The sequence below is a fragment of the Oreochromis aureus genome, linkage group 2 (genome assembly GCF_013358895.1).
Source record: "Oreochromis aureus strain Israel breed Guangdong linkage group 2, ZZ_aureus, whole genome shotgun sequence".
In the NCBI taxonomy this organism is placed as follows: domain Eukaryota; kingdom Metazoa; phylum Chordata; class Actinopteri; order Cichliformes; family Cichlidae; genus Oreochromis; species Oreochromis aureus.
The window spans coordinates 14,801,515-14,823,816 of record NC_052943.1 but is presented as its reverse complement, the minus strand read 5'-3'; the positions used below and the strand labels follow the sequence as shown (position 1 = coordinate 14,823,816).

General features: G+C 40.4%; 1 protein-coding gene across 6 annotated transcripts in view; it reads right to left on the bottom strand.

Moving 5' to 3' along the window:
• Positions 1-22,302, bottom strand: part of mid2 (midline 2) — a 155,265-nt gene that overhangs the window by 90,048 nt on the left and 42,915 nt on the right. For 2 of the 6 annotated variants that reach the window (XM_031752906.2, XM_039618958.1), the window contains exon 1: positions 13,941-14,331. The exons of 1 other annotated variant lie outside the window; for it this stretch is intronic. The gene's annotated coding sequence lies outside the window, so the exon portion shown is untranslated. Of the gene's footprint in view, positions 1-13,707; positions 13,852-13,940; positions 14,332-22,302 lie in introns of those variants that run through there. 3 more of the 6 variants (XM_039618942.1, XM_039618954.1, XM_039618948.1) reach the window with 3 other exon arrangements.

The following is a 22,302-nucleotide window of genomic DNA, read 5'->3' as shown; positions in this document are numbered from 1 at the left end:
AAGCACATGTGCACAAAGGCACAAACCTGTAAGGCACTTATCCTGATCTACTGTAGCAAAATCTTTTGGTCTTACTCAGAGCTTTTATTAATGAAGTGAACGAAAAAGAGAAAACGAAAAAATGGACGCAACTGATGACTCATTAATCTGCCTGAAGAGACCATTTGATTTAGTATGTGTTTAAAGGCAGACTGAATTTTTCATCTACATATACGTAAAACCTGTTCCCACGCATTTATATCCAGCGTCCATGTGGGAGAAGACACAACCTGAAAGAAATGCCCCAAAATAGCAACCACTGACATCACGCTCGCTTTATGTCGCTTCGTAATCTTACACTAAAGCAACAAAGGAGGCTGTTTATTTAAAAGCTCAGTTTTCACGCATCAGAATGGAGAGATGACACTTGCGGAACAAAGATGATTATCCTTGTACAAACAATTTACTGGTAAAAACTAAATTGCTCCCCCGTGAACTGTAGCAGCACAGCTGCACAGCCAAAACGGAGCTTAATGGACACTTGATGATGATGGAACGAAGGGGTAATAGATAAAAACAATCACCACACGTAGACCTTTCCCCTAAGGGCAAAAGTGCATATCCACTGCAGCACTTATAGAGACACAAAGGAAAGGCGCAGGCGAGACAGATGCTAAACATCTATCAAACACGTTCTTTGAGAATGAGAGCAGAATGAGGGACAGATGTGGACACCACAGACGAGCGGTCGTTATTATGTTTATAACGACGCTACTTTCTGGTGTCATTCAAATCTAGCAAAGCGTCATCTCCTTGCAAATATGGAGAGAAAACATGCTAATGACAGATGCAATCAAACATATATTATATATATTAAAAAAAACATAATAAGATGCTCTTTTAGCTCTCGGTTCCTACTCCAGCGCAAGCTGCTTTCACTGATGCAACTGACACACTGTGACAATCTGCAGTGAATCGCCACTTTTCATTGTCAGATTGACAGTGTTTACAAAACCCGCACACCCCCACACAATCCCCCACCTGCACTCCCGCTACTCTCTGTACTATAAGTGTCCCTTGAATCTATCTATCGCCAGAGGCTGTCGATCACAGGCTTATCACAGCAAAAGGAAGCGGAGCAGAAAAATCACATGGTTGAGGTTTGAGGCTACAGAGAGCAAGACAGCAGTAAACAACAACACCAGGGGTTCAGCGGTCTTCCTTTTGGAAGGGCTTTAGAAAACACACCGTGAGACACTGGCATGTTTATCCCCGTGGGATGCTGGAGAAAGAAAGAAAAACCCACAACATGTGCATGGCAACAATGCTGTCACATCACACAAAACGTTCCTAATGATTAGAAATGGTTCTCAAAACCCTTTTGCTAATCACTTATACTGCTTGAAAAAAGAGTAGGAGGGAGAAAAGTTCAAGCTCACTGCAAAGTGGAGGAGGGTGAATAGTTTGATAAGTTACCCATTTGAATTGCATTAGGAGGCTTAGAGTTATATATTATCGTGTGTGTGGCTGCTTTGACAGACAGGTGGGTGCCTTCGACACGACATTCTCGGCATCAGCTCGGCTAATCTGACTCAATGACCTGGACCTTTCACCTGTGTTTGTGGTATTAGTGCCTTTTATGGCATTTTAATGCAGCTAGATGATAAATAATATGTTTTTGTGTGTGATTCAGTCCATCCAAGAAAATTATACTTTAGTTTTGGAAGGAAAATGAAGCCTGAAATTTTTATGGAGCAGGAAAATTGCTTAAACGTGGCACAACAAGGTGGAAGCTTGATCTCTCTCTCTCTCTCAGGCTCTGCATAGTGCCTTTCTCACGTCAACAAGGACATTTCATTCATGACTTTTACGGCGTAACCAAATGTCACGCCTGGAGCCAACACGCATGTTTTTACAGAGAATGGCTGGCCTGTTTGCGCGGTGCTAAATCACAAAGCCCCACACACTTTGGCGAGGGTGCACAAATTAGCAGGACGGAAAACAGCAACCCAACATAACACGGCTGTATGACTGCTTTCATTAGCAGCAGTGTTAGCAAACACGACTCTCAGGCCCTTCCCATGGCATTTACCATAATCACCTCAGCTAAGCATTTAAACCAGAAAGAAACAGGACTTTGTTTGAGTGGATTCAGTGGAATTCAGTTGCATTAGTGGACTGAAATGCTGACATTTTAGTGGGCAATTAATTTTAACAAGGTTAAAAAATACCCCACGCATATGACACATGTCACGACCGGTTACTGATGACTTGTGCCAGAAATCAAGAGACTTATTCATTATTTTAGAAAAAGGAAATACGGCAGCTCCAAATGTAAGAGCCCTCAAGTTGACCTGAACACACCAAAACCGTACATATGATTATATAAGTGGGATCAAGCAACACATGCCGTGTGCCTCAGTGAGCTTCTTCTTGGGATAATAATAAATGTTTAGACCATCAAGTCGAGCCTTCATTTTTATCATGTTTTCATCCCTTCTTCCTCTGACTCTCACTCTTCCGCCCACCTCCACAGGCTCAGTTTTTCCTCTCTCTTCCTCCCTTTCATTCCTGCTTTTTCCTCTCTGCAGCAGACCTCAGAGCAGGCCGGTTTCATCAAACATGTGATTCCTATTCATAGAATGTAAACAGTAATCCAGCCAAGCTGGTGTTTCCATTTCACATTCAGTGCAGTTGAGCAGACGGACTTAAACTTAACCCCCTCACTGCTACAGTTGAGACAGCAACGACTCCAGAACTAGTTTCAAAATAAATCTACGTCACTTCTCCGTGGGTCTATCGCTTGCAGACTGGGAAACGTTTTCAGCAAAGAGCCTACATCTACAAAGTGAATACTACACAGCAATTATTTTAATGTCAAAACTTGGTTCAAATGCAAAACCAATATTTTTTATTTGAATCATTTTTTAATTGCTTATCAAGCACCTGACAGGCCTCAAATTCAGCCTGCACAGGGCACCAGTAAGGGCAGTAGCTCACTGCCAGTTAACTTTGCCATTCCCAGTTTACCAATGTCAGTTCCTTTGTTTGAGAAAATATGCCTGGGACTCAGAGAAGAGGTTATCACAGTTCACCTCACTAACCCTCAGCGGATCTTGTGGAAACTCATTATTAATACTTTATGGAATAAGTCATAATAGTGCCAGCATTTCAGCATAAATTAAGCCGGTAGCATTGAAAAACGGTGTTTAGGCTTAGTTATTAATGTGCTTAATGGCATCCAAATTAACTTGCAGACATTGGTATAATTTATCATTAGTAACAACAGCATATACTCATAACATGTACTGTAGATATAGAACAATTGTTTGTCAACACAGCACGTCTTTGTGTGTAGAAGAGGAAGAAATAGGGCTAAAAGGTGAAAATGCGGTATGTTTTTTAATGCAATTTAACTGTTATTTTTCATTTCCTGTTCTTATACACTTTTATCAAGCTATTTTATTACCTTTCTTTAGGATTTGTCATTTGTTCACCTACCTGTAGGACAGGGGAATCTGTCCTACAGGTAGGTGAAATCATGCATCGTTAGATTGTAATGTACGGGGTACTTTGACAGACTAGAATAGTCCCATAATGTTATGAAGACACAGGGATACCACACAAATTTCCCACGTGTGGGACTAATAAAGGTTATCTTATCTTATCTTATCAGCCAAATGTTCTTTGCTGGTGTTGTCACAGTCAAGGAATTTGTTATAGTGCTATTGAAGAAGCTAAAACAAGTTTGCATTTTAATCCAAAACATAATCTTTTCCTAAACCCAATCAGTAAGTTTTTTGACCTAAGCCTAACCAGACAAGAGTCCTAGATGGGACACAAACACCTGCATTCTGGAATAAAGTCCATTAGTTTAGGCCACTACTACACCATCTGCCTCCCAACGTGGTGTAGTTTGTCAATCAGATGCTACACTGAAGTGTCAGTGTTTAACTAGTGTTTGTTTTATCCACATGTTAAAATGCTGGTTAATGTTGACTGCTCTGGGTGCACATGTTTCAGCAGCACTCATTTTCATAACCATATTTGTTTTGCTGTCAGCAGTGCTGATGAGGGCTCTATTGTGTGAAGGACATTTACTGATGCAAGACACTGAAAATAAAATAAACAATCAACTCTTGTTAAGTCCAAGCCTGAGCCAGGCTTGCTAATTGGTTTAATGTATTTATACATGAAAGCAGACTGAAATGAGATTTTCACAGAGTTGTGACAGTGAATAGAGCACACCTCCTATCCTTAACTCTCTGCTTAATACTTCTGCCTGTTACAGCTTGGCAGCCTGTGGGTAATAAAGTTAATAGTGTCAGACGTCGTCTCATCAGCTCTCCGAGGCTCTTTTGCTGTGGTAGAGAGCCTTATCAGGCCTCAACACAACACTGGAGCAACCAGGCCCCTGCCTCTCTTCATGCTGCTTCCATTATTCATGTGCATTTGCCCAGGTGAGAACAAACCCAAGGATCAGAAGTTGGCAGAACGGCTTATTAGATATTTAGACGCAGCGGCATGTGGTGAGAGCAAAGAAGAAATAGAGAGAGGGAACAGAGATACCACTAACAGTCAACAAAAGCAGAAATATAATAAGTAAGCAGGGTTCAATCCACTCGCAAGTGTTTATGTTGTTAACGACTGACCTTGACAATCAGGCTCATCAGGTAAGAAGCTGGTCTGTCTTATCCTCACTGTTTTATTTAGTTTCAATACCATCTTCTCCCTACCTTACTTAAAAAAAAAGTTTTAAATTCTGAAATATACTTTCTTCTTAGGTAACATTTTCAAAGCCAGTTCCCTGGAAACACTGCGAAAGAGTTCTGTTTTATCTTTTAGGACTTACCAGCAATCCACAATAATGAATATCTTGGAGTGAAACAATGCCCCATACATGCATTCGTGAAGCGAAAATGACGCAAAACGAGTGAATGATTCATAGGCACACAATGCAGAATCCAAGGAAATCTATTGTTCTTCCAAGTTTGTCTGCTGGAAAGCAAACAAACTTGCCTCCGCTGACACTTGACACCAATTCTTCTTCAATTTTTCTATATTTTTATTTGACTCTGTGTGCGCAACAGCACAGCGCCAAGTTAATGGCTTACCTTTTACTGGAATTTTCTATAAATATGGTAATTTACTTCGCATCGTGTGAAAAAGCAATCTACGCACCACATAAGCGACACTCTGAGCTTCTGAAAAGAGGATCTTTTATGCTGGAAATTGCATTCTTGGCCCCTGTATACCTATATGAGACTGGAAAAACTGTCAAGAAAACAATAGGCCTCTGTATGAAGATTGACGATATATTTGTGAAAAGTTTTCCCATTGTGAAAACAGCTGACAGCTTAAAGCGCATGCTATTTGTGCTCTAAATGAGAAGGATAAGTGATCCGTAAGGTGCCCGCCACTTTATCAACATCTTGTCAAGCTATACCAGTAAATGATGTTATCCGTGCTGGTGTTATTGATTCTAGTAGTCAGATACCCAGGTCAATAAGTCCTGACAGCTTATATGACAGCTTTTGTTCTTAAGAAATCTCTCTAAGGGGAACAAAATAATACTAATAAGCTGTCCTATTGAACTACAATGGATTTGACTACTTGAAAATCACAGTTGGAGCTGCTCTCCTCTTCAACGTAGTAATTTTGCAAGATAAAAACCAACATTTTTCAGGAGAACAAACTATACCCTTGCAGCTACAGCTACAGATTCTGGCAGTGCGTCATGATAAGACTGAGATAAAGAAACACAAAGCTCCAAACACAAAATGCCTTTCTGGTGAATGTGTGTGTCCTTGTGGTTATGTGTTGCCACATGTGCATGCAGTTTCCTAAATCTGCCGCGACCAGCAGCTGGTGTTCGGTCTTTCAGGCTGTTTGTGGAGCCTGCAAACAGAAGGAAATAAATTTATACGCCTGATTCAAAAGGCAGTACAGATTGAAGACCTGTTGGAGTTATCTCAGCTGAATCATCTGTAACCCCATCACTTACAGACAGAGCAACTAACCTTGTTTTAAGGATCACTCTTTCTTTCTTTCTTTCTCCGGTCTCAGTTAGGTGGATGGAAAAAAACAGTGTGAAATGGCAAATAGAATTATTTGATTTTTTCTGTTTCCTCTGTACAGAAAGAAGTGCCACCTTTAATGCGACACTGCATGCTGCACATTGGAGGGCCTTGTTTTCCCAGATGTGCATAAGCTGCATTTATCTAAATGCAAACGGGAAGTTTTTCATGACCGTTAAACTGAATTGCAGTGAGAACAGACTGCGTGGGTCACTTTAGTTCAAAGTCCATACACTCCCCCAAAACATAATGCATCCTGGAGGGCCATTTGCCAGTTCTACTGTAGTAGATGGTTTCATTAATAAACCAGGAGGTGTCTGTAAAGTGTTACTAGGATGTTCAGTTATTCATGGTTGCTGGGTGTGAGGGAGAAAGAAATATGAACTACAGAAGTAAACCAAAAAATATGAAAAAGAAAAAAAAAAAACACCCCACAGTGAGGTCAAAAGAAATCAGAACAAAAATAAATCACTCACTCAGAATGAAAACAAACAGAGCAATAAAGACAGAGAATGGAGAAGGGAGGAGAGGTGGGAGACCTTGCCATGACTGTGACCCCAGGGAGGGGGTTCCTGTCCTCTATCATGCTCTACAAAGTCAGAAGCTTCTATTTATACAGCACTGTAATGTTTGGCATTTCCTTCGAAGGGGAGGTGAATATGAGCCATTGTTTTCCTTGGCTGCCATTCGATTGGCTCAGCATGCTCCATGCGTTGAAATGTCAGCAGCTTATAGCTCTATTTGTTTGATTAGCTCTATTTATCACTGATAAGCGATCATTTGTTCATTCTCAAGATGGGAAATCTTATTATTGTTAAGGGTGAAAAGACATGCTGATTGATAGCACAATGAATGAGCCCTGACAGCCGTTTGATAAATTTAGTTTCCTTAATCTCTTGTGAAATATTTATGGGAAGTGTTGTAGGCTGCCAATGTGTATATCACAGCACAACTGTCAAAAGGCAGATCTGAGCTTGCTGATTGCAGGAGTACCAACAATGATGTTGCAATGATATGCAACATATAATCACTGCAAACTCATTCGCAGTGCAGAGTAGTCACTCTCAAACTTAAGCAGTCAACTTTGCTCGCAAAAAGGAAAATACTAACACTGGGATTCCGTCCTGATCTCACAGAAAGAAAACACATTTACCTCCACCTTACCCTTTCTAGATTTTAATGAAACCTTAGTAGAACTCCTGGCGAGACTAATGGCTCACTAACTACGGAGCCCGACTGATTTGTCACTGGTCCGATATTAACGGCAGACATTAGCTATTTTTTAAGTATCTGCATTTATAGTGACAGATAAAAGAAAAAGTTAAAAAAAAGACATGGAAAAAACACCCTTCAATCTCTTTGGGTGTTGACATTGAACAGTTTTTCTAACAAAGGGCAACCTGCAACTTCCCCGTTGCTCCTGGAATGCTACAAACAGCGCAATCCGAGCATCCTGGCAGAGCGTAAACAAGGAAATAAATACTGACACGTGAGAAATGTTTTGTGTTTCTCAAAGAAAAAAAAAAGATATGCTGGCTGATACATCAGATTTTTATACTGCCAAATATAGTAATGGTCTTAAAAATTCTACATTGATCAGGCTCTAATACTGTGCAGATTTTGCAAAAATGACATCTTAAACAGCTTTATTATAAAAATACAAACACATCTGCTGTGCCAGAACACATTTAACAACATTAGGTCAGACTCTATAAAAGTCTGTAATACTATCAATTATAATAAAAAGAAATGAGCCTCGTCTTTCCTGAAAGGTTGGACTTGCCTGAGCTAAGATGGAGTTAGTGCTCTAAAGCATTCCGAGTAACTTGTTTGTGAAAACAAAACAACATTCCCTCCTCAGTGTGGCCCCACGAGCAGAGCTGACATAGATCAATAGGTATTTAGTTAAACAATAGCTTTGCCGGCATTTTAAAAATAGCCAGTCCCCAGGGCACTGCAAAACCACACAAAATAATTGGGAAGGTTAACAACAGCCGCTGCTATACCAACACGGAACTGAACCTATGGCCAGGACACTTAAAAATCAGTCAAATAAAATTCCCACTTATAATTATGCTGGCTCTAGATAAAATGTTCAGCTGCAGTGAAGCAGCTTTATATTCTAAGTAACTAGCAGTTTTTAAATAAACCCTTCCCTGCAAATAGTGACAGATAATCTCTTGCAGAGGTTCTAAAGAACATCAATCATTCCTAAAGATCAGCCAGCAAGAGAGGAAAAGAACTCATTTAAGTAGGAGGGTGTTCCTTAAAAGCACCTGCTGGGCGGATCACTGTGTATGATAGAATTATGTACGTGTCTATATGTGAGTGCATGAGTCAGTCGAGTTTTTTTCCCTCCCTCCTCTAACCCCCTTAACTTTTTGTCTTTGCTCTTTGATCTGTACAGCTACGAACCCTCCCCAGAAACCCCCAAATAACCTCCCGGCTCAAAAATCTTTTTTCACGCCTCCTCCTGTTTACACCTACCTTCTTGATCTTTCTCTTTATAGTTATTCCCTCTCTCCGCCTGCATTTCCATTTCCAATCCCTCTATTTTTATCACAGCTGCATCCGGGCTTGTGCTGCTGAGATGATATTCATTATTGCAAGCAGTACACCTGAGTTAAATGACCACGAAGTGAAGAGCGCAAGGATTTGTGCTACAAGTTTCCAGAACAATCGAACAGTTTGAAATTTTGAAGAAAACAACTTCCAAAGCAATGACACCTGAAACAGTTGCTGTAAAGTTAAAAAAAAATCAAAAGAAAACCAGAAGAACTTTCAAGAACTAGCATCTAGTAACAAGTATCTTCCATAATCTAATATAACAGAAAAAAAACCCAGAAAATCTTCAAAGCATTTTGTTCACATATGACTTTTAACTCCCCCCAGCTCATGTCATTCCCCGGGCAGAAGTCTACACCTTCACAATGTCCATAGTGTCTGCTTCCAACAGACAGGAGGTGTGGAACACTTTACCCAATAGACAGGCCTCTTGGGTGGACAGCATGACGTCAGAACTGGGCCCAGATTCTGGATCCTGGTGCCAGCAGGTGAGATCATAGGAAACATCTGTACCAACATAGGCAGCTGACTGTTAACTAGTGTGGATGAAAATTGGCCGCCTCCTCCTCAGCTGTGCTCAGCTGAGCTCTCCTTTTCCAGTTTTGATCTGGTGTTCTTACACACAGATCAGGTCAACACGACAGGTCACAGTCCCACCCTTGTTTTGTTTAGTCTGCACAACCATGCAACTATATGCAATCTGTAATGCATAAATACAGCACTTGCTTATATCAGAATGTCATTAGTGTTAGTTGAAAAGGTTTGCATTACTGTTAAGTGACACAGAGACAGAAAAAAATACAAGCATGGACATTGCCAGCAGAAGGAGGAATATAAAGACAGGACTTGGCACTTCATGTTACGTACTCCATATAGAATTTGGCACAATACATGTTTACATGTGCAAGCAGCCAGAGGTTTAAGTTCTCTCACCACTCAAGACTTGTTTTGCTCATATTTTCAAGTTTAACTCAAAAGCTCGTACGCTCAATCTGTTAGCTCTGAGATATTAGTCTGTAAATAATCCACTAAGGCTCTGTTACAAGTGAAACACTTGGAGGTTGGACGAGTCAGCAAAGTATGGGCTGGAGCTGACATAATGATAAGGATGGACAATATATTTGAACTGAAGCTCTGATGGGTTCTTGAATGCAAACTAATTAACGTCTATGATGCCTCCCACCACAGCATATATACTGATGCTTGCCAGACCAGAGTTAACAAAATGAAGACAGTGGAGTGGAGCACTGAACAGCAGCACACAAGCACACAATTCAGCACTTTACAGAAGTGTGCCCAACACTTGTAGCCACAATTTTGTGATTATGTAACCTTCTATATAGTCATTTTTGTTTCAACAGCACAGTGCACTGTTTTAGATTACCAAGGCTTTTTTTCCCCCATGCTAGCACTGCAATACAGAAGCTCCTCTGCCTGTGTTAAGATATAACGTTAACAAAACTATAGTAGAGCACCCAGATGGCGCCGCAGGACTTTCATGCTAGCATAAGAATAAAACGGCATTTTGGCCGGGAGAAGAAAGTTAAGCAATGGGGTGCCATGCATGAGTACTCTTTGCTGATCTACATGCAGAGCAAATATATCTGGGAGACAAGCTATGCCTCTCTTGGCAGGGACCTTCATTGCACTGAGTGCAATGAAGAGATCAAAGGAGTCTGGAGACAAAGACAGGAGGCAATCTGTCACACCATCCATCCATCCATGCGATGTAGGTCTCAACTCCAAGATTTATTCCACAGATCAATGCTATATCACACAGAAACTATTTTCTTTAATGAATGATCCGCAGTCAGACTTGGCAATCTTTTAGTCTCACTCAGTCCCTCTACTCTTTACAACTAATTACCACCACCTTCACATATGCATGGTTAATTTCAATCCCCATCGCCCTCACTGTAGCTACAACTACACAAGTGAGTAATTTTTCACAAGATTTATCTGACCTTTGACCAGTATGAATAATGTGAAGAAACTGAACAGCTGTACAGCGGGAGAGAGGCAAAGAAAGAACTAGAAATTATTTGCAACGCACATCTTTTTTTGTTATCGTTTGATATACAACGATCAACAGCATGCTTCTCTTCTAAAACAGTGGGCAGCAGGCCCTGCTATTTCACCTGTTTTGACACTTTCCATTTAACATAGGTGCTTGTTGCAGATTCCTGTGGTTTTGTTAATGGCACCCTGAAGTGCATTTGATGCTGTGATTATGCTTACTTCAGTGCTACCAACCCATCACTTTTGCACCCATCACAAAAGCATATTCTCTAGGGTGTTATTACTAGTGCAAAATGAACACGCAAAAAGACCTTTAAAAAAACATTGTAAAGCAATAACCGAAATATATAGCAGGCTATTTAAACCTAAACTTTGTCTGCCTCTACATTAGGCCCAACATTTGCCAATACAAAACTGTTTTCTCAGCTCATTTACTGCGCATATGTGCAAAAACAACACAGCCGAAGGTAGAAACTCAGGAGCACACAGTTTATTAAGCGGGCCATGTCTGCTCGCTAAGATGATTCATTTGAACTGTTTTAGAGAATTAGTGGAATTGCTGTGTTCTAGGTTTGCTGCAGAAAGCTGGAACGCTGAAGGGAACAAAAGAGCAGAGGGGATTTTAAAACATCCCAAGTTCAGATGCATGGCTTCACTCCGTATATCCCTCGACTGCACAAAGCTGGCCACCTCTGCGCAGCCACACAAAATGGTACAAGCTACCACTTACTGTCTGTCATGTAGCTCAGATGAAGTTATGTGCTTTAAGCTATATTACTAGCAGCTACACCAACTTCAGATTAACAGGTGGGCTACTTCAAAATCTGATCAAGGTGATCTGTGCTTGACATGCAACTGCTGCAATCTCTAAAATCAAAGGAGACCTAACTGGGCTCATTCTAAACTGATGAACACAAATCTGGTCTCCAATGATTTTTACAGCTTTAGTGACTTTAAAGAAATACCATATAACTCACAAATCACTTGAAATGAAATGAAAAAATGGCCAGAGGACAATCAGAAGTATTTTAGAAATTCAGCACATTAGGAAGTTAGAACAAAGAGAAACACGTCTACTGCTTTATTCTTACATTAAGTGAACTACCCCTCAGCATTGCAGGGGTGGCTCCGGTACCAATATTGTCCATATTTTTTGGCAGCAGCAATGTCGAGCTTTTTCAAATCCAAGGCATGACCGTTACACGACCTAATCCATTAAACCTTGTTGAATGAATCATGCTAGCTGCATCTCCCTTGATCCATTAAATTCAATCTTACAACATGCATCACTGGACAACAATGCTTCTTTAAATCTACCACCTTTCTTTTAATTCTTTTGGCTGCCCACAGTGAATAGACAGAAATGTATACACAACAGACTAAGCAAAAGAAGCTGATAGAAAGTAAAGCAGGCATAACAGTGAGCTTTGTGATGTAGGTTCCCGTACTGACAGGGAACAACACCCACTTTTTCTCTGAGATAGAAAGAGTTAGAAGGGGAGAAAAATAATAAGAAGGGAAGGGAGGAAGGAAGAGGGGGAGGGTGATAAAGTGAGAAACAGGAAAACAATCCTAAAGATAGAAAATCAGTCAGGAAAGTGAACACATGGCATTTGAGAGTGTAACCAGCAGCCAGGAGCATTGACTGCATTCTTGTCTGTTTGAGATGGAAGCGTACATGAGTATGCTGATGTGTAATCAGTCTGATGAGCCATGTTGTCTAATGGCAGGAGACAGTCAGCGCCAAGGGTTTAAGAGGGAAAAAAAAAAAGAACTGGGTAAACTTCTACTAGAGGAATTGCAAAAGCCTGATTGGGTTTCAGCTTTTAGTCCACCCTATTGTGGTTTTGCTTCGCTCAAACTGCTGGCATAGGCACAGAGAGGGTGAGTGGAGAGGCAGAGAGTAGCAATCTGGGAAGCAGGATTTGAGATTCAGCACGGAGGGACTGATTTGACTAAAGGTTGAAGAAAAACGAGGCAAACTACTACAGACGTACGACCTGACAGGCACCTATCACATAACAGCAGTTACTTGTTAGTGCTGCGAAACACTTCAGAAGCCTAACAAGAAGCACATTTCCTCATGCTGTCAGCTGAGCTCAGCAGGATTATTACAAGTCCAGGATAATGTTTGGCATTCAGCACTGTGTGAGATGAACGATATGTAGCGACACTTAAACACATTGTTGTCTGTGCATTTCATCCCAGTTTGATGGGCTAATAATTTTGGGGCACAAGTTCCCTTCAGTGCGACTCGGTGGCAGAGATTGGATTTCGCTAAAATGAAAAAGTAAAGGCTTCATTTGTATAAGTGTAGCACACACATTTCAATCAAAGTATAGAGATTTTAAAAAAGAAAAGAAATTCTATTAATGTTCAAAATGTTCTCTTAGCAAGAGTGGTACAGAAATGACATTTAAAATGGGGAAAAAAAACTTATTTCAATCGGGTTCATTATTGGTTACCAGAAACTGCTGCTCGAGTTCCACAACATTTTCAGAACAAATCAGGTTGATGTTTCTCGCTTGGATGAATCTCTATTGCTCTGAAAAGCATGAGGATGCAATAAGGACCCCTTGTTTATAGTCTATCATTCACCCCGGTACAAGATAAACTGCAAACATCTCGAGCGTCTGTGTTTCATGGATACACTACAGCTCGCGGAATGAGCCTATAAAACCCTTTAAATAAACATAACCATAACACAAGACTCTCTGAAGCTGAATCACTCTAATAAACAGTATGCCATCATATGCGCAGCAGGGGTATCCAAACTAAAGCTCGCTTATCTTAAGCTCTGATGGGAGTTAGAGGCACTTTGGAGCACACTACGGAAATGCTTTATTTACCCATCTTTCCCCCTAAATTACCCTCGTAAGCAAAAATGCCGTTTTAGTCTAATGTTAGACCACCAATGAGTGCATACACTGCTGTTGCCTTAACCTGCCACATACACAAATCTGCACGTACATTATATTATCAGATGGGGACACAAGGACTGGAAGCTTCTGAGAAAACCTGTCCCAGCACTAATGTCTAAGTTTGAGCATTATTACCAGCAGCCTACCTCAGACATGTTCGTGCGCGTATGACTCGGTTCCATTCAAGAGAAAGCTTACACAAACGCGTAAAGAAAAATCCCATAGATGGTTGGGAAAAGCACCACCGGTTCCCGTTTCTATTTCCGGGCGCTTCTTTTTCCCCCGGCGTGTCTGAGCGTTCCCACAAACCTGAACCCCCACACAGAAAGACCGAGTCAGACACCTCTGAGCGCGGAGGGGAGGGGTTTCAGACACCTACCAGCTTTACATGCCCACTTCTCTTTTCTTCTGTCATCTTGAGAGAAGCCCCGAAACGAATTCGGAAGAAACACAGAAGGGTGAACAGGGAGGGGATGAGCCGAGCCGGGGTATTGAAGAGTACTCCGTCCCTTCACGTCTGTTCCACAAAGCGCACAGCGCGGCGCAAAGCAAAAACACCAGTCCGGTGCCTTTCAGTCAGTGGGCTGCACCGCTCCGCTGGCGAGAGCTCCCAGGCAATTGGAATATTCAACTTTGGAAAAATGAGAGAGGGAAAGAGAGCGAGACAGAGAGAGAAAGAGAGATGGGAGGGAGGCAGACAATCACAGGAAAGCGGCTCCTCCTACTCGAAAAATACAAAAAGCGAAAGGCAGCAGATAGAGGCTTCAGTGCGTTAAACTGAACAGCTCTGGGCACCAGTAGTAACACGTCTAATAACTAACTGAGTGTGCGCTCCAACGGCAGACCACGCGTCACAGTTTTACACATTTTATTGGATAATCAGATCAAAGCTGTGGGCAACAAACTGTCGATTCAAGAAGCAAACTTACCTGCCCAGTAACAGTGGGTCAGACAATCAGGTCATACACGGGTAATGCAGTTACAAATGATGGCATTTTTATTTCCAGCCTGCACGACAACTGAATTAATGCCCACAATCGCGCTTCATTTTTTTTTATATTCTTGAAAATGATGCAACACCGAGTAATAAAAGCAGACCCCAGATATTAAATATCGCGCATCCTTCATTGTTATCAATAAGTAGCGCCAAGTTCGACTGCAAAAAGGCCCAAAGGCAGCAATTAGAATATTCATAGATTTCAAGTTGAGCAAAAGTGGTTCGTGAAAATGGATGTATCACACATTAATTTCCTGGATTAATTACAAGATTCTGTGTGTGTGTGTGTGTGTGTGTGTGTGTGTGTGTGTATGTGGGTGTGTTTGTGAGGCCACCCCAAGAAAAGCCAGTGTTATGACGTGAGTAATACTCATGCAGTGTGTCTCGTCTTAATTGTATCTATCCCATATTGTTATTGTAGTATTGCGTTCATATTTCTACATCATACACAAGGGAGAAGTGCATGCCAAAAATATGCCAGACTATTGCTCTAACTTTGTTCCAAAGAGGTGGGTGTGCTGTCTGTGCCTGCAGGTGTGTGTTGTGCTGCTTTGATGTGTGTGACTGTGGGCTTGGAAACAATGCAGAGGTTAAGAGGTTCTGCAGACCTTTCCAGCAGGCCGCTCTCTCCTATGTGGTTGCTTCCCTCTGCCAGCTATGTCCTGCACCTGTCTGACCTAACACTGCTTGTAATACCATTTCTTTCCTGTGTGCTGCTCTCTGCATTGTGTCCACACACACTGAGGTTGCCCTATAATGACAGGCACAGGCGAAAACAGAATAATGTAATACTGATGTAAATGTTTTTCAGTGCTTTACAAAACGCGAGAGAGAAACACTACACGCAAAGGATGCCGTGCTTTGCAAAGTTACTTCTACCACTGCAACTGTTTCTCATCTGATTAATGATTAAAACAATACCAACATGAAGCTAAGTAAGAAGCAACTAAGATTCAAGTCTTACAGTCAGATTTCTGAAATAGGAAAAAACATGTAACAGCTGTCTTCCAGATTAACAGCATAGGGAAAAATCTGTGGCTTTACACAGCAGGAAGGCTGCTTTCGGTAAACAGTATCGGACAAGGTGTGGCCTGACAAGCAGGTGTGTTCTCTGACTGTCAACAAGTGATACCACAATGCGTCTAAGAGCAGGTTTGCTACCCGTCTGTCTACATTAACTACATCTACAAACACAGATGTCCAGCCTTTTCTTGTCTTAATAACAGCCTGCCCCAAAGCCTGTCCTTGTGTCCGCGTCTGGCCAGTGAGTGTCATTCAGCTCATGTGCTCTGCACTATAAGGCAGAGTATATCCGTCCATCTTGGCTTGATTTTCAACAAGATACTGGATTGTCACTGTGGTGTCAAGGTGGTGTTACCGGACAAACAAGTCAAATGGTATTTAGTTTGATAAAAGAGATAGCATAAAGCTTTTTAATGACCCAACCAGTTGGATTTAAATTCAGATTTTTAAAATTTAAAACAAGCAAGGAGTAACAGCATTATTTAAAACAGAAAGTCAGTAAATGAATATGGTTTGAATAGACAAAGATGAATTGGAAACTTAAATATCATGAATACAAAGAAAGTCATCAGATTTTGTTATGATTGGGAAACAGTGTAAAAGCACAAGTTAAATTGAGTTTGGGCAGTCTAGGGCAGAGCAGTCACTCTTCAGTGTCATCCAGGGATGCTTTACCTCCCTGTGTTCATCTTCAGCGGTGTATATAGTTTTATATTTCTCTGCTTTAATAACTCAGGCAGTGAATAATATATGTTTTAACTTGTACCATTACGTCTAATAACTCCAGACTAATATCAGATATAGAATATATAACATTTCATGGGGTGTCTATTGATAGTATCAATGACTTTTCCTCTTTTTTTTTCATTTAAAGAACACAAATAGTAGAAAGTTATTGAGAAAAACAGATCAAAAACGGAGCCAGAGACACCATATTGTTTCATTACTGAAGGTAAATTGATTTGGTATTCAAAAAAGTTTTTTTTACTAAATTGTATTTAAAAAAAACACTAGGCAATAAACGATAAACTAGTTGGAAAGCTCATATTCAACTTACGCTGTTGAGCTAGCTTACTGTAGTTTGAGCAGACTATCTGAGCAAATCAGATTAGACCATGACTAGAGTATGGAAGCTAGTTTAATATTCTCCCACCTTCTGATAATATCATTAGAGTGTGTATATTATTCCTTTAAAATGTAAATGAATCCCCTTTTAATTAAAATATTAGAAGGACCAGTCAATGCATATGTATTACTCATATCCATAATACTGCCTCCTTCAGTGTAGTTTAACACCGCCTTTCTGACACAGAATTTGGCCGTAATACACAAGCGAGTCCACTTAAAGAAAGCTTTTTTCTGCATGCGGCCATATTCAGAGCATAGGATTGTCACCACGGATCAGATCTGGTTATAGTTTCTGTACAGTCTGTCAGATGATATCAGTCATAGGCCTGTTCTTGCTATAAGGACTGTAAGGTTGATATGAGGTCACTGATGCACACATGCTAACCTGAACCTCCCAACCGTCCCCACCCCTACTCCAACAGACACCTGCGCTTCTGGGAAAAAGATTCTTTTTACTTTTATAAATGTAATTATTGCATAATTCCTGTTCGCCCTTATCTAAATCCCCTGTATGGGTATATTCTTTTAAAAAAAGAAAAAAAAACTCTTTCTTGAGCACGTGGTTAGAGAAAGCTACAAGTGAATATTAGTTTAATTCCCAGTAGAGGTATTTTGGATTTTAATAGGTCTTTTACTCTTTGAGCCTGACAGAATAGTTGGCTGATTGACTGCACAGACTAAGCCTGGATCCAGCCCCAGGCACCCGTCAGTGCTGTCTTTGCTCACTGACCACGTAGACATCTAAATTTTGTGTGAGTGGCAGTCATCTGCACAGAAGGCAGCTTTAGCACTGAGTACTCTAAATGAACTCAGCAATTTGTGGGCTGGAAAGCACTAATGTACAGTTACTTAGAGTGTGTGTGAAGCAGCTCTTTTCTCATGTGCCGTGAGTGGTCAAGGGATTGTTGTTGATATTTTGTTACAAGCCATTTTCTTGTTTTTCCATGAGCCACTGAGACTCACTTGCTATTATACCACACTCCCATGTGATTACGGAAACGGTATCAGCAAATATACAACCCCGAGTCCTTGACCAAATATAGGTAGCTTGAGGTTGCCATTGCAGTCAGAACACATTCTCTTTGATGCTTATTGTTGCACCTTTATGATTAGAAGTTTTTAGTACATAGTCACATTTCTTCTCCCATGTGCCTCAGCTACCTCTATAACTGCTATGAATGGCGTTCCATCGGGGCAAGCAAGGCAGCAGTACTTTCCTCATGAAATTTAAAAACAGACATCATTTAAAACCAACCAAAATGAAAGAGATTTGTTGCCTTACATCTCAAATACAAATGTCCTCCCTAAAGCATTTCATGTTGCCTGTTTGCATCCATCCTTTAAATTACTTCCATCTTATGGCCACAGTTATTGTCTCCTGAAGCTAGCTTGACTCCGAGCCATTAGACTTTATAGTTTTTGTCATTTTTATGGACGTGTCTGTGCCCCATTAACAAAAGCTGGAACTTTTCTAGTTGAGAGGCAAAATATTTATGTTTTTCTTTAGCTGTTTGCATGCAAAGTGTGGACGGTTTTAGGCAGAAGACTGACAGGTCACCAGCATACTAGACAAGTTGTCTCTGGCTCTGCTTTCACTGCTATAATCTGTGCATCACTGCACAAAACAGTAGCAAGTAAATCACCGAACTATACTGTGATTAATCAACAAGTAAGTTTTTCTTACTATCCACACTGGGCAACATGAGTGATGTAGAAGAAATTGTCCCATGAAGAAACATTTAATAACCCCTTTTGCACATTAGCAATGAAAGCCTTGATGGAGAGAGCGATCATCAACTTCTACCATGTCTGGTTTAATAAAAAAGGCAAGTTGAACAGACAGGTGCAGGTTCTGCCATCATCAGACTGGCATCTATGGAAAATAACTTGTTGACTGAATTACCAGTTGTTTTGATAATACACCGTAAGTTTTCATTCATATTTTTAGTCCCCCTGTAAAGAGTGAACCAGCCAGGAACGTGTGTGCAGTAAGGTGAATGTGTCCAGGGAGAGCGCTACAAGATGCAGAGAGGGTGTCAGCATATAGGAATACAAGACATCTGGTTCAGTTTATCTCTTCGATGCATGCTCTCTGCTTACCTTTATGTAAAAATCACTAGATGCTACTGACTGCTATTCATATAACAGCCCCACCTCCACCTACCATCCACATGTGGGTTCTGAGTTTACTTACATATAGGAGGGAAGTTATTGATAACTTTACTGGATATGATTCTGAAATAAAACAGTAAAATGAAAATGACTCAAATACTAGAAATGAATGGCGATGTGGAGCACCTATGGCTTTGGTTCTCACTGCAGTGGCCCGGGTGCCTTCGACCAACCACCATCTCTCCCCATTTTCCTGGCTGCATTACAATATCCTATCAACAAAAAAAGGCCTAAATGCCTCATAAATATATTAAACATCAAGTAATTGAATGGAAAAAAACTTAAATAAAGCAGTGTTTAATTTGAATTTCTGATTTTCTCAGAAAATGAAAATTCATATGGAAAACAAAGTGCCAGTGACAGAATAAGGGCAGGCTAGATGACTGAGGCTGCCTTGGACAGTAAACACACCAGCCACTGGAGACTTGGCCTCACTATTGTGCTGCCCTGGCCCATGCATGGGACTTATTACATATCAAGTTACCATCAGCAGTAGAATTTAACAATGCCTGTGGTGTGTGTGCATGTGTCTGTGTGGGTGTATTGGTGTGCGTGTACGCATGTGCATCAGTTACATGCACACACTTCGAAGTGCACACTTGCATGACAAATCAGCAACACCCTCAAACAGTGTGTGTCCAGAGGAAATGCATCAGCTCTTCTCTTCCTTTTTCCACTCCCAGCACCACAGCTCATCAGGGACTTATTGCACAGCACCAGCCTGTCTGTGTACTGCAGCAACATGAAGTGATCAGGAGAAACACTCACTCACAGAGACATAAAAACCTTTGTTCCCTTCAGAACATGGGAATCTTTGTCCCAGTGCAGACAACTCTAGAGAGTGATGCAGTGTTATTAGCATTCTGTGCCCACATGAATTTCTTTCTGTTGGGGGTGTATAAATATACACACTGCGCAGTAGCCGTAGCAGTTATTGAATTGTAATCACTACGTGGTTGATTACAATTCCCCACTCTAAGCCTAGTGAGGTATAGTATAGTACTGTGAATATTTTCAGGAAATTCTCTTTCACTTGACAACAAATGCATCAGTTCTCTTGCAATACTATGGCAACACTAACCTCATAACTCAAGTTAAAAATGGTTTCTTCTGGGCATCCTATTGCCAACTTAAAAATCAGGCCAGCATAAACAGATCAATAAATACTCAGAGGGTGTAAACAAATCAGTTGCTGGGTGTAGAGTTGCGCCATCAGCTTTCCATTAGTCACGCCATCTCATATCTGATACTTTTCACTAATAGAGGCAGGCTGAAAATATTCCGTCTTCACCTTCACAGAGCTATCGCCAAGGATGCTGTTTTTCCTTAAGAAATGTAAAAACCTTTCAATTAGAGAGTTGGAGTTGTTTTGGGTTTCAAATGTCAGCACTTTATGTTTATGGAGGAGAGAGCATGAACCTCCCAGTTAAACACTGTATATAATTCTTCTGGTGATTTAGCCAAATGTTAATGGATATTGTTTAGTGCCTCTACAAGTGCTGCCAAATCACATCCATTGAAAGTAGATATGCTGACTTAACGTAATTACGTTCCAGGAGCACTACCTCCTGGATTTCATTTGATGTAAATATTGCAGATTTCACCCGTCTGAACTACTGTACATGTGTGTCTTTAGCCTCTGGCTCCACACCGAGATAATTTGGAGTCGAATACAGGCTGTTCCTGGACAGACAGCAAACTTAGGAGTGAATACGACTTTCTTGCAAACGACATAGATTGAGGAAAAGCAAACTAGCACACTCTTGACACGCTCTTTTAGTCGAGCATGAGTAGCCCATTAGTGATTCACATGATACACAGTTCATCATCAGTTGATGAAATCAAAGAGATACTACTAAGTATCTCTTATACTACTGTATAAAATTTGCAATGACACTAAATAGGCCTTATATTTTAAATAGTTAAATAGTTGGTTATGGCCACTTACAATTATTTGTAATTATAATGCTTAACTAGCCACTAATGCATTTCATATATATTAGATGTTGTTGTACAGAATGCAGAATTCAGATGCATTAAGGAGCTTTTGGACTCCACTGATAACCATTTGAGCCAAAAGTAAAACATGTCTGATTGAGAAAGACTGTAGTGTGATATAAAAAGCCCATGTATACATTATAGGAGGAGGTGACTGAACTAAAACAGCCCTCTTTCCAAAAGATGCTGTGTGAAATGAACAATAAAGCCAAAAGCAAGGGGTTTTACTGCCATTCATTGTCCACTATATTGAACAAAAATAGTAGCTAAAGCTAAAAATAGAAAAAAGCTACATTAAAAAAATATCATGTTAATCACAGTATCCGACAACTATCTTTTTTGTAAGCCGTGGCAGTGTTTTATGACTGCACTGCTAACACTTAGCTAATTTCATCTGACGGGGTTTCATATTAATATGGCTGTCTGAGACCTTTAAAGAGAATCCCGAGTCAAATCCAGCTTTAAAAATATGTTTCCCTAATGTCACATTGGTGTTCTCTGCTTGAGTAGCTGCTCGGTTTGGGAACGTGCACCTCGTTGGCAGCTGTCAGAATCTGTAGGATCAAGGGAGCTGCTGTATTTTAATCTAATGATGCAACAAGTTGTTTTGGTTTAACATTATACTAGTGACGGGTTATTAGCACACTGTATCACAGTGATCCAAGTTTTTTTTGCCCACAGAAGACGACTTGTTCGTGTTTGTTGTCATTAATGTCAAACAGAGTGCAACATGGATGCAAAGGCATTAGCTCTTTGCCGTTAGTGGGTCCCAAATTCCCCTTTTTATATTACTCGGGTGCTGATGTCTGTCGCAGAGCCATCAATATTATGCATTTTACTTTGTGGTGACCTAGTGGAGCACAGAAAAGACTTGACAAACAAGGGAGACAGCAAGATGTGAGATTTTTATGAGTATAATACCAGATTAGTTCACACCAAACATTACTGTATTATTGCCTGCATTTTTCTTCCATCTGAAATAAAAAGTCCTCTCAGATTAATAAAAATTATTTATAGTTTTAAAATGTGAATTTATGAGTTGGTCTTTTCAGTTGATCATACTTTAGTTCTGTACTTAGAAATATTATACATTTAGGCATTTATATTTATAAAGGCCCAGTCAATTTAAAAGAAAAGAAACTGTTTGTTGTTTTGTTTTTGTGGCATTTTCACTACATGTCACTACATGTCTCATAGCAAATCTTTAAAGAATTCCAAACTGAAGCATTTTTTAACTTTTATCAGTAACATATCTCATCAGATATGTAAAAAAAAAAGTATGCCATGTCTCCTGGGTGATGTTCTTCAGATAGGATACTATTGATCCAGTAACAACAAACCTTATGCTTCCTGTATAAGACTGATCGGTAAATCCTTTTATATATTATTTAGGTAGTTGCCACAATACTTTTCCCCCCAGTTT